Source organism: Pseudorasbora parva, chromosome 3, assembly GCF_024679245.1.
Source record: "Pseudorasbora parva isolate DD20220531a chromosome 3, ASM2467924v1, whole genome shotgun sequence".
NCBI classification, from domain to species: Eukaryota; Metazoa; Chordata; class Actinopteri; order Cypriniformes; family Gobionidae; genus Pseudorasbora; species Pseudorasbora parva.
The window spans coordinates 54,690,160-54,702,865 of record NC_090174.1 but is presented as its reverse complement, the minus strand read 5'-3'; the positions used below and the strand labels follow the sequence as shown (position 1 = coordinate 54,702,865).

Sequence of the window (12,706 nt, the reverse complement as noted above, 5' to 3'; positions counted from 1 at the left end):
ACGGTAAAATTGTGAAATATTACACTTCACAAAAATTGTTTTTTATTTTAATATAAAAAGATGGATGGCGCAGTGGAACATCACTCGTTCAAATCAGCTTTCGTGTCTGTTTTAAGCGATTTAAACTTTCCATTTTCGTTAAAACCCGGAGACAGAACAACACTCGCCTATCAGATGTGGATTACAGGAGGATAGGGAGTGTGATCATGTGCTAACACCACACACACCTCTGGATCTGGCCTTTCTGTGCTTATTTCCTCACCTGTGTAATCTGTGTAATCATGTAAATATGGTACATAAATAACTAGCATAACTATGATCAAGTCTGAAAATGTTCTAACACATCTGAAATGACTGAATTTGAATTAAGTTTGTGAGACACAATTTTCCAAAGACTCCTCAATATTATTTTATTTTCAAAATATTGCAAAATGCGTTCTAATCGAGATACAAATGCCTTACAATGGCGGCAAACGTGATCAGAGCTTGATGTTTTCTGTTCAACCGTCAATCCAAAATGTTTCAGTCGGTCTGAATAGGGATGAAAAGGTATGGAAATTTCACATCACGTTATAGTGACCCAAATCATCACGGTTATCAATATTATCACGATTTTGTTCAAATGAGATAGTATTCAAAAAGAACCAATGCACAAAACATTTCAGCAAGTTCTACATTTGAATATCAACGAACAACAAATAAATCAAGCTGTTCTATGCACTTTTTAAAGCAAGATTCTATTCTTTGGGATTTCCTTCCTTATATTGACCGTTGTCAACTAGCACCACATAATGCATAAATAATCATTTGGTGTAAATATAATCTCTATAAATATGTTCAAGCAATATTCTTATCAGTATCCTATGATATGACGCATTTAAATCTAACATATTTTGTGTACAAGCCCAATCAGTATCCCAGTAAAATAAATCATATCCATATTTTCATATGATTTGACAATTTTATTAAAATCAAAAATCCAAAAGGTGTGCATTACCCGACACCTAGATGAACACTTTACAGTCAGTTTTATACAAACGCGCATATCAATGTTGTATGTAACTTTAGAGACAGTCCCTAAATTTGCGAATCTCGAACGTCAAGCCAACTTTATGCCAGTTATATCAGAAGCGTTATGATCCCGCAGTGTTTGTTTTAAACTATTTTCGCTGCTGAAATAGGCTAGAACAAAAGCATTTAAGCGTAACTTTTGCTGAATGAATCTCCTGCGTACATGACGCTCATCTCTGCTACCCCTTTTCCACCAGAATGAACCGAGTGCTAGTTCAGAGCCCGTGCTAATGTGAGTTCTAAGTTGGTTCGACTTGAGAGCCTTTATGAACCGGTTTGGCTTTCCACATGTAAGAGAGCCACCGCAGAGCTAGGTCTTACGTCACTGTATACGTCTCATCTTTCTCGCTAGCGTTTTAGCAATGCTAGCGAGGCAGCGGGAAATACAAACACACCAGGCTTGTTCGAGATGCATCGGCGCTGCGCAGACGATCCGTGTATGATATTAAAATACCGCGTGAGCGATTCAAAAGTATAAGGAGTCGTTGGCGCTCGCTCTACTTTGATGTCATACGCAATCAGTTTGCACAGCGCGCGCCGATGCACCTCGAACAAGCCTTCCCTCAGTGGCTCATGGCTTTATGATCCTACATCAGCATTAAAACGCCGCAAATCCAACGCATTCGTGCAGCTCTCCATGATTTGTATAGACGGAGATTACAATCCAGCAGCTGTTAGCTTGATTAGCTGCTATTGAAAAAAATGGCGGTCACAGGTTTGTGTTCATCTTGTTGATCACGGTAACGCCGCCCCCAGCCGGTGACGCAAGCGGTTCTTACTTCTAGCCCAGCAATGTTTTGGTGTTACTTAAGAACCACTTTTCCTGGCTCGGAGCTGGTGCTTTGGCTGTGGAAACACAAAGAACCGATTTGAAACTAGGCTCTGGCTCCGATTTAGAACCAGCACTGCCTTGGTGGAAAAGGGGTATGCTTTGAGTGCAGATTTCAGTGAGTGAGAGCGAGCTCTGAACAAAACTCTGGCTTATCTGAACGCATTCGATTATTAGACATTGCATTCATAAACTCAATAGAAACATGTGTCATAGGTTATAATGGGCAACGCGATTATAACAGATGGCTTTTGAGAAGCCTATAATAAGTGGATGACTACAATGCCTAGTCTGAGTGACTGTGTTAGCCACAGCCGAAATACACCAAACAAACGGCGGGTGTTGATGTCAAGCCCTGATTATTCTTCCTTAAATGTCACCCTAGTCGTGTCTGAACGTGTTTGTTCATCTTTGGCTCAAGCTTCACGTTTTTATTTCCACTTGCCTTGCCTTGCGTTCGCAAACCTTCGCAGATTTGAAGTGTTTCCACTATTACAGCGACTTCTTCTGGCATGTTCTGCTGCGGACAGAGTGACCAGAGAATCTACGATTATTTTCCCCTCAGGACTTTTGTAAAAGCCAAAATATGGCCACACCTCAGATTTTTAACTTTTAGAAGGCTGGAAAATCTCCCGGTGCTGTCACTGCGCTGCGTCACGTGCTGCGCACCTGCACCAGACTAGATAGGATTTACAGCGATTTTCAAAATCGTGATAATCACGGATGGTTTTAATGATAATTCAATTTTAAACAATATTAACCGTCAGTACATTTTATCGTGGTTTATCGTGAAACCGGTAATAATTTCATCATTAGGTCTGAGATGCCATTAGGTTTTCCAAATTTTGCAAAATTGTTGATGGAGTGGCGGTGGACACCAGCTATTATCATATTTCATTTACAACAATGGCAAAAGTCGTCAGAAGCCATTGCAACATCTTCCTCGTAACCACAAACAGATAATTTCTGTCTCAGATGTTTCACCGTTGCTCTGCATACGTCATCGTCCGTTGGTGACGCCCGTTTTGAAATGATTTGTTGTTTTACGAAGAAAATTGCAATAATTTTCTGGGTTAGGATCTGTCTGTAAGAACAGCATTTATTTGAAAAACAAATCTTTTGTAACACTGTTAAAGTGCTTAACTGCATTTACATTTGATCAATTCAATGTGTCATTGCTGAAACAAATCAATGTTGGCCCCGCCCACTGGCGTGTTAGTAAGATGATGAGAAGAGAAGAGCGACAGGATTACTGGATTTAAAAAAGTAAAAACTTCCAAAGGATCCTAATCAAGGTCCGAACCAAAGTTCGTATTTGGACATTTGGTTCTTTTTGGTTTGCTTTCACATTGCAGTTATGTCAGCGCACCAAAGGACTTTACATGACGCACTGGCGTCCTGTCGTCATCATCTATGTGGGCTGCATCTTAACATTGATTGGTTTGTTAGCGGACGTGCGTCTGACGTCAGTGTGTTGTCAATTCAGCGGCTAACTTTGACAAGAATGAATGAACAGACGCATCGTTGCCAATACTTTTAATATTATGGGATTACTATCTGCAGCACCAACTGTACTCGAGGCAAATTCACCAAATGAACGTCCTCGTTGTGCAAACATTTGATCGGCGCCGACATGAAAGGAGGAGCTCCTAGAAGATAGGCTTTTTAGCCAAACAATGTATTTTATTTTATAGTTATGTTTAAATATTATAATGTTATTTTTAAATTTCATCTAGGCTATATTGATTATGAAACGTGCGCAGATGTGCAATATATGTCAAAGACATCGAGTCAGAAATAATTTTGACCACTTCATTAAGATTTGTTTTGTAGAAAGCTTTGTATTTTGTATCTTAATTTTAATAAATGTTTCATCATTTGCCTGAATTTAATAAATAAGCTTAAATAAATAATATAGCAGACATCCCGTGTCGGAGCGATCATTTGCGTTGCACATGAACTGGAGCGGTCTCATAAATAAACCGAAACTCAGCATACAGGCTTCTTCTCACAGACATTATATATATATATATATATATACACACACAGAGCACGCTGTTCATGCGACATGACTACACAAGCGGTTCTGTTTAAAATGCTGCGCGCTCCATCACTGCATGTGCTGTGAGTTTAATCTGTGTTTTTTCACTAATCCTACCACCAGAACTTCCTGTAAATGGTCTGAAAGTCCGAACTATACAGAAAATGCTTTCACACAAGAAACGAACCGAACCTTTGTTCTGTTAAGTCCGGACTGTGGTCCAAGGGAGGTTTCACACCTGTAATTTTGGTCCGGACCAAACTGAAAAGTCAGAAAATCCGGACCAAACAAGGTAAGGTGTGAAATCACCCTTATTTAAGCCTTATGTATTTGTATTCGGTAGGCTACATTTCACTGTGAAATGAGAATCAGTCGCAATTTCAGTGCAGACTTTGCAAACAGACTTTTACAATATGGACTGTAATGCCATAACATGTAATCGTGTTAATTCTCAAGCCTGATCTGTGATTAGTGATTTATCATATGTAATGATTCATGTACAGTCAGATATTCTTTGTCTATTTTGCAGTAGCGTACCGTGGGGTTTCAGTCAGGGCCTTCACTAACGATCAACACGCCCCACGCCATAACAACACGCACACACAAACACACACACACACACACACACGATCAACAAGCCCCACGCCGTCGCCATGACAACACACACACACACACACACACATACACACCCTCACACGCACACGTTTGTTTTTGTGACATATGGGGACATTCCATAGGCGTAATGGTTTTTATACTGTACAAACCGTATTTTCTATCCCCCTTCACTGCCCCTGCCCCTAAACCTACCCATCACAGGAAACATTATGCATTTTTACTTTCTAAAAAAACCTCATCCTGTATGATTTATAAGCATTTTGAAAAGTGACATGGCCAATATTACACCCTCTCCTGTGTGTCATAATACACACACACACGCAAAATACAATAATGCACTGTACGCAATACTACTACGAACTTTGCTTTCATAGTGTTCGTTGGGAAGGGGGCAAGCAAAAAGTACACGCGAGACAAAAAGGCAATTTGACTATTTATTGATGATACTGCACTCACGTGTCACCGTTTAGGCAAATGGGGAAAAGAATCAAAATCAGCTGGCACAAATACTCTTAAACAAACAAAAATACGGACCAACAGAACATCCAAAGAAACAGAAAAAACACTGCTTGTTAGCTAACATTACCGGCTTGACATCAGGATCGATCATTCGCACGCAGCCCGTCATCCGTGGCGGCCATAGTTTATTTCACACAGAATTCTCACAACCCGCGAAAAGTTCAGACGGCTGATGACATCAGCAGGGGGTAGCACACCGACACATCGCTGGGCCTCTGGGCCGGTCTATCACTACACATCAAATTTTGATTGGCTAATGACCCACGTCAGTCAAAGCTATGGTCCAATGGAAAATAGCAGCTTCAATGGAAGGCAAGCTATTCTACTAGTGCTGGTCCTCGGGGCTGTGATGCGATTAGATGATGACATATGGAAAATACACCAAAAATAAATACATTCTTTCTGGAAATATAATCGTAATTCTATATATATATAATGATTTTGACAGGGCCAGCAGAGAAGGCCCTGCTGGCCCTGACGGCCCACCACTGTCTATTTGTCAGTAAATCAAACCAGTGACTAAACGCTCAACTTCACACTGTTTCTCTCAGCAGGATGAAAATAATAATAATAAAAGTTATTTAAAATGATTAAATTATATATAGAAAGCAATATATAAAAGAATGCTCAATCAAATAGCGCAAGTTTATCAGTGACTAAGTTCTGAACTCTCGCCAAAAGTCCTGTTATAATCAACAGATCTCTTATTTACATTGTGTTTGCTCTGTTAGTTCTGATGAAAGCATTCTTTGGTGTGCAGAAATCGAGTTGCAATGGCACCGCTGCATTCATGTGCTCAACATGTCTGTGATAGACTACAATGCTCATCACTGCAAACCTTTCATGCCACAATCTAAGTATAATGCTATAATCAACACTTTTAGTTAACCTTGAGAGCGTTAATAGTTTTCGAGAGGGTTCCACATGTAATACTAGCTATTTCATATGCAAAGATGTTAGCCAATCACAGCAGTCTGACAGCAGACACACCCCTTCATAGGAACGTTCAAATCAGAGGGCTATAAACATGGCAGGAAAAATGCATTTTATTCATTCATTTGTAATTATTTTTTATGGGAAAAATTCATACTGACATAATAAGTGCACCATATGAAACATTATAAAATAATTTTAAAAAAATGTAGTTCATGACCCCTTTAAAAAAAACTTGCTGACCGCAAACTTTGGAACAAATATAAAACTGCGGTCTTTTCTATTAATTGGTTGACACTGGTCTACATTGGAATGATTTAAAAAAATCTGTAAGCAGTAATACATGATAACAGGGTCATGGAAATTCACAAATATAGGTACAACATTTAAGGGTAATATAAATATAAAAGCTTTAAGGTGCACAATTGTCCATTCTTAAGTTACTGATGCCCAGCGTTGGGATAAAGCATTACTCGTAACAAGTTATGTGATCAGATTACTCTTTAAGTAATGACTTACTTTTAAATTTACATCAAATTACCCGAGTTACTATTTTTTTTTTTAATAAGTTTTCCCCTTCATTGATTGGACACCTTTTTGGTTATTAAAAATCAAACAAGCAAGCCCAGTACAGGTGAGAAAAAGTATTTGCTAAAGTAACATAACATTACGTTTTATAAAAAGTAACTAAGTAACAAAATGAGTTACTTTTTAGGAAGTAACACAATATTGCAATACATTACCTTCCATAAAAAAGTAACACAATTAATCACTTTTTAGGGAGTAACGTAATATTGTAACCGCTGATGCCATTGTATGAAGGCATTATTTGAGGTTATCCATTATTAATTTATTCTACGTGTGAACATATCCAATAATTACAGTTAAACTGAGTAGCTTTCAGATAGGCATGTGAACATGACTGCGCCTGCTGTGTGTCAAATAAAAATGTTTTATAAGGCAACTGATGTGACTGGAGTCTGTACATCATTTTCAAAAGCATATTAATTAAATTTATGAATAAAAATTTGTAATGAGGGGAAAAAAATGGCTAAGTGCACCTTTAAACCCAAATAACCTATATAAACATCTGACAGGTTTTGGATTTGTTGGGGATCAAAGCTGGCAGTAAAGTACGTGGGTTAATATGAAGCGTGATCCCGCTGACATGTGTCGCAGCTCCAGGTGTTTCTCTGATTCATGTAAGACTTATCAAATGCGCTTTTGTTTTTGAAGGCATTTATGATTCGGATTGTAGTCTATGCGGCGCATGAAATGCAGGAGTGCCCCCTGATGGCATCCAGAGGGAGTGCACACTGCTGCTGTCACCTCTTCATTGTGTGGAGGTCTGACTACGTGTGTGTGTGTGTGTGTGTGTGTGGGCTCAGCTATATGAATCACCCTCTCAGCCACTGAGGGGGTGGTGTGTGTACTGACAGAGAAAGCAGATGTTCACTGCTTTTGGAAGACACACAAAGTAGTCGGATAGAGAGAGAGAGATGGTGAGAGAGGGAGACGAATCAATGAAGATGTTATAAAAACAGTAGAGCCGCTTTTATGATGGATTTCCGTTAAGCCGCAGGTGAAAATGAGAAAGTGCACCACTGATACACAGTCTCTTTACATCTGCACAGACTCATCACATCCCTGAATGGAAGAAAAAAAAACGGAAACAAAAAGAGAAAGAAAAAGACAGTCATCATAGGAAATTCAGCACCATTGTTTACGACCTTGTTTAAGGTAAAACAAGACAATTATAACTTATCACCTCTTACTTAATATATATATACAATTTTTAAATGGAAATGTATGGTCCTGGATGCAGCTTCTCAGCTACAGGGGTGTGCACTCTTTTCTCATGGGGATTCATATTGCGTTCAGAATGATCAAATTAATGGGCTGAGCGCACATAAATGCTAGCCTGTCGTGGTCATCCTCAATGGTCATCCTCAATTCTAGTCAGAATATGAGTCTGAAACTTCTCCATTGGGCTGTCATTATGGGGCGTGTTTTAACCGAACCAGGAAAGACCTCAATTGGATAGACCTACAACTAATCAGAGCAACGAAGGGACGCATAACACGTCAACTCACTGTGTTGCCAAGTCTGCGGTTTTCCCACGGGTCGAAGCGAGTCAAGCCAACTCAATTATGTGATATATTGACACAGGAATGCAAATTGTAGTCGGCAGCGTGTCAAAAATAACACATTTTACCCCCCAAACACCTTCTTTTTTTTTTTTTCGGAGACCGAAAAACCCACACCTACAAATGAGTGGCCTTAACTTATTTACCCATGCACAACTTAAGCGCACATCTGCGCATGTCCTTCATCTGCCATGTTCTCTTTATCACGTGACCAACCGGCGTCTGCTGTCGCTTCACCATAAGCAATGCCAAAGCAAGAAAAACATTATCTTGTTGTGTTCTTTTTAAATCCCCCTTTAATTTAGTCTTTTCATCTTGACTTGACATGCTCCAATTGCTTAGATATTTTACTTGTGTTTCCTTTACTTTTATATAGGTATGCTTCTTGGGTTTTTTTCTCCTCCTTTTGCCTCTGGCTGTTGTTTCTGTTCTTCTTCTCCTTTTGGTGCTATGTGTTACCTATCTTTTGTAAATTTCTTTCTGAAATGTATATTTCTTTATCTGTAATGTTTTATTGTTCATAATAATAATAATAATAATAATAATAATAATAATAATAATAATAATAATAATAATAATAATAATAATAATAATAATAAACACTTCTCCTGTGGTCTCATGGGATAGTGAATCTGGACTTATTTTGTCACATACTGTTTTATTACAAGGGCATTACAAGGGATTATTATTATTATTTTTTAATAATGCATAAATAACTTATTATATACAGCAATATTCCACACACAAAAAAAAACTGGTCAATTTTGATTTCATGGTGACTTTAAACCCCAACTTTCTGAGTTGGGAGTGTGCATGTCATTTAAAGTATTGTGGTGAAAACAAATGGGTATTGATCAGAATAAAATGTTGAATTGTTGAATGTGCAATTCAGTTTGTCCACATTTTGTGTACGGTAAATAAAGAACAGCGATGCTGTTTGCTTGAATATACTACATGTGTGCATCCAAACTACATTTCACATCATTCTCTTTGGTGGTACAAAAAAGTTAAATATACATTCCTTATTAATGTCAGTAATGAAAAACAAGGTGAAAAATATGAATTTAAGTAGTAAAACATGAAAAAAAAAAACTATTAAAAATATGTTTTGGTAATTGAAAAAAATATATAATTCAGAAGTAAAGGTAATTCAAAATAACAGTACAATAATAGTATATAAATAATATAAAACAACACTGCATCATATTGCTTTTTACTAATTCAATGTCATGGACTATCCTGATCATATTCCTGAGCTATAGGGGGAAAAAACTGCACACAGACCAAACCCTTCACTGGCAGAAAGATGGCAATTAATGAGTGAATGGAACTGCGAAAATAATGATTGTTTTTACAGGTTACAGCAGTGTTCCAACTATACCGTGGCCTTTGGGGAGGCTTCTTTTCTTTTCTTTTTAGCAGGTTGCCCGTGTTACAAAGATACATAACAGCTACAAGTGTATGCACTACTTTATCTATCTATCTATCTATCTATCTATCTATCTATCTATCTATCTATCTATCTATCTATCTATCTATCTATCTATCTATCTATCTATCTATCTATCTATCTATCTATCTATCTATCTATCTATCTATCTATCCATCCATCCATCCATCCATCCATTCATCCATCCATCCATCCATCCATCCATCCATCCATCCATCCATCCATCCGTATGGTCCGGACGTCTGTCCGTCCGTCTATCTATACAGTGGCTAATAACATTATTTGGTCAAATTGATAGGTCAAACAGCCACCCACATACTACTCTAAACAAAGCGTCCGGCTGTCTTTGAGTTGAGCTGTCTTTTGAGAACGGTTAAAGTTACTTGTCAGGTTGCAGAAAAATACCATAATTCCTCCGTTCAATTAGACTTAAGACATCAATAGTCACACAGACCTATAACAACCCAGCCACAATACATAATTGGGCATAACAAGCCTTACCTTAACACAGAATCGACCACAGCTTCCTTTGCTGTTCGTTTAGAAATCCAAGAAGTGGATATATATCTATATATTTTCTATGAATCTTTGCGTTAAAGGGTTACTTCAGCGATTAGCATATGGCTTTGTATCAGTAGAAACCCTGGAGTATATTCAAATGATCGTGCTCCCCCCTCATATCCCCCTGAGCCGAGAGATTTATGCATTTTATTTCTGGAAAATTTCCTCTTGTGACTCAAATTGACGATATTTGCGTCACGAGAGGAATGTTTGCCCAGAGGCTAAAGACTACAGCCAGCAGAGGGAGCCATTTCCGCATGTTTTCAACTCGTGCATGGGGAATGGAGATCACACTTACAGCACAGCTCAGCTACAGGCATTAATTTAAACGGATGCTAAGCAATGTAAGTGTTTTAACTTCTCAAATTAATTTCTATGAAAGTTAAGCTTCCAAAGGCATGAACTGAAAACGCGTTGTGAATGTATGCTGCGAATGTGGTCACGATTACCTCAGCTCTCATCACGAGATCTCAAAATCATGCATTGATTGTAAAATGTCATTGGCTCTAGTGTGTCTTGTGACCGATTGTGTCATGCTCAGGAGTCTTTTGAATTATTTGAATGAGATATGAATGAGTTCGTTCATGGGGCAGCGGGATCATCATTTCAGCGATTAAAACATCAAGATCAACTCTGTTCTTCACATGAAGATATCGTATGACTTCAGAAGACTTGGAATGCAACATGAGCTAATACTTTTATACTGTTTTGGTCAGATTTTGCAATAAATACTTGTGACTGTACATTTATTTGCCTGTTATGTGTTTTATATTGTTAAGATGTGGGTAGGCTTAGGGTAGGAGTTGGGTTAGTTGCACCAAAATATAAAAGTTGCCTTTAAATATTAATAAAATCATGTCTGCTTTTACAAACGCAAAGAAATAAATGCGACTATGTATGACGCCAAAGGTTTCTCATTGAAATGAATGGAGCACCCAGCGCGTCAAAAAATGACGATAAAGGTACGCCCAGTTCGTTGAAAAGTGACGACAAGGGGTCCTGGTCAAGCGTCCATATGTGACGAGTTGGGTGTGAGAATGTGCTGCTTTTTGGCCTCGGCTGATTCTGAGCATCTATCCTCTCCAATTAACTCCAAACCTCTGACTGCTGATCAGCATAAGAAAATCCACCCTCCCTTTTTATGTTAACCCATATTATACAGACTCACTCATAGCGATGCATGTGCCCACGTCCTCTTCCTCACGGATTCTTGTTATCCCTCTTCATCAGGAAGCTGGATCCATCTCCTTGAAAGTGAAAGAGGGCAGCTATCAAATTATGTTGATGAATGCCCTGTTTGCAATGTATTATACATGCAGAAAGAGAGGAAGATCATGTATGAGAGAGAAAAAACAGGCATAGAAAGGAAAGACATGGTGTCCTTCATGAAAACACACACCTTTGTTTCAGTATTCCAGAAATCCCGCCATGTACCTGCTGGTGAAATCAAATTAAGAGAAGACTGCAAGGCCCTTGTCAAAGCACAAAAAAAAGGTAATTAATTCCAGAGTTAAAGCTCAAACAGTTTCAAACTCAACGTTACGCCTGCGGCCCACAATAATTGTCACTGGAGTCAGTCACTACCTTCACTCACATCTGCCAATCAGCATTTCAAAAAGCACTTCTAAAGAGTAACTCACTAAAAGTAGTGACAACACTAACTTAAAGGTGAAGAACCTAATGAAATTACTCAAATAATGGTAGTTTCTCAATATGTGTTCTTAAAGGCCCACTGAAATGCGTTGATGTAATTTCCACTGAAACAGGAAAACAGGGCGGGGCACATTGAACAGCCCCTCCCCTTTTAAAAATAGCCAATAGTGCTTTGTTTATATCACAGTTCGGCCAGAGCTGTTGAGTTCAGTAAAGCCGCAGTTTCCTCCTCCAACCGTTTTTCCTCTACATCACTTCAAAATAGGGCTGGTCGATCGAGATAGAAACTTAATCAATAAAAAAAAAATTTTTTTTTGCCACACACACCCTCATTCGTGCGGATGCGTCGAGTATAAACATATTTACATTTGAATTATTTCAGTGTTTTCCATGGCTGTGTTGACATTTCTGCGTTCATAACTGAGGGGATTATAGTTCAAAGTTTAAAATAAAAATGTTTAAATGTAATATATTTTTCTCCTGGTCCTTTTTTCTTTTTTTTTTTTTTTTTTTTTTTTTTTTTTTTATTATGCAAACAGACAAGTACAATATTTACAAAAGAGAAGTAAGATGCAAAATACAAATACAAGGGCCAACAAAACATAACATGCCAGTACGATGTGTGCGTGTGTATGTATGTGTGTGTGTGTGTGTGTGTGTGTGTGTGTGTGTGTGTGTGTGTGTGTTTGTGCGTGTAACTGGTGTGGGAGTGTTAATGTATGAATAAAGAATCATGTAGGGAAGTACAACAGACATAACCAAAAAATATATGTGTATAAATAAGGTGACAACAGCAATAGTAATAGCAATATTAATAATAATAACAATAATAATGATAAATCCAATTAATTAGAAATGACAAATAGTATTAATAGTATTATCAGTAG

The 12,706-nt window shown here is 38.1% G+C and overlaps 1 long non-coding RNA gene across 1 annotated transcript in view; it reads right to left on the bottom strand.

Moving 5' to 3' along the window:
• Positions 1–11,654, bottom strand: part of LOC137071483 (uncharacterized) — a 43,271-nt gene extending 31,617 nt beyond the window's left edge. Inside the window, exons 1-2 of the long non-coding RNA XR_010904438.1 lie at positions 11,566–11,654; positions 11,335–11,413 (exon numbers count right to left, since the gene is read on the bottom strand). This is a non-coding gene — a long non-coding RNA (uncharacterized lncRNA). The remainder of the gene's footprint in view (positions 1–11,334; positions 11,414–11,565) is intronic.
• Between the last annotated feature and the right edge of the window lie 1,052 nt (positions 11,655–12,706).